The sequence below is a fragment of the Pieris brassicae genome, chromosome 5 (genome assembly GCF_905147105.1).
Source record: "Pieris brassicae chromosome 5, ilPieBrab1.1, whole genome shotgun sequence".
In the NCBI taxonomy this organism is placed as follows: Eukaryota; Metazoa; Arthropoda; class Insecta; order Lepidoptera; family Pieridae; genus Pieris; species Pieris brassicae.
The window spans coordinates 19,574,420-19,575,718 of NC_059669.1; positions in this window are offsets into that span (position 1 = coordinate 19,574,420).

Sequence of the window (1,299 nt, forward strand, 5' to 3'; positions counted from 1 at the left end):
GGCTTCGTAAAAATTAATCTAAAAAGCTGAACGCCTAAACCGAGCAACGTCACAATGACCACAGCATACATGAATAAAACATGTGTTGCTTATCAGTTTACCATTGATTTGACTTTAAATTCGTATGTTTGTTTAACCTTGAGTTCACAATAAAGTCTTGTAACGTTGAGCTTAGGCATTTAACTGTTTGCCTAATATAAATGTATGAACAATTTATTGCTATTAAATATGGAATGATAACACTTTGTTTACAAACAAAATTTTCAGTAATATTTCAAAACTCACCTTACATACATTTACTAATAATCTCAAACATTATCTTGTTAACCTATCCTGTGTTTATACAGAAAATATTTATGTCATATAGTAATCGTAAAGTAAAGTACAGTTAACGTGTCAAAAGGAAGAGACTGGCTGCCCACAACACAGGTAATCCTAGAGTGGCCTCACACTAGTGCACTTTATTTTACCTAAATATCCTGTTATTGTGCATAACAAAGTTTTCTTCTTTTCCTAAATAAATAAATGGGCGGATACTACAAGTAGCCAACCCAGACATAAACAATATAGAAGACAAAACTTAAAACACAGTATAAAACTTCATATACAGGCTAAGGAAGAACAGGGAAGAAGGTTATCGGCACAATATTGCTTACTTCTTAAATGCATATTTCGTCTGCTAGCTTACGCCATAGTTTTGGTTAATTAACATAATAAATTTGTTAATATCAGGATTAATTTGCAGACAATAGGACAAAAAGCACTAGCGGACATCGTCGGGCAATAAACGATCAAAGGAAAACTGTGGTAAACATTGACATAGTCATTATTTCGGTGACGGTTTATCTTTGATTACAATCTATAAAAAGATATTGTCTATCACAATTTACCGACAGTATGCAATTGGCTTAAAGGTCTCGTTACCAGGCCATAAAATTATTTAAAAAAAAAAGACAGTATGCAATATGGCAAAATAGATGTAAATGATCAAATTTAACGTTAAATAACGGCATTTAAAATTAAATTTGATAAATGGATTCTTTTATTATATTTCCTTTATTTTTTAGAAAGCATTTGGATTTCTCTCAACCTTTTCCACGTAAACGTGTTTCACCTTTGCCGTTCTTATCGTTTAGTGATGTTATTCGTTAAATGTTAACAAGGTTAAATCAATATTATTGGGGTTGAGTGTCATAAACCATTATTAATGAAGAGTTATATAGTTTTAACTATGTATTATGAGCAGAATATAAATTTATATTAAGCAATCTTTAACGACTCTGTACTGTTTTTATAATC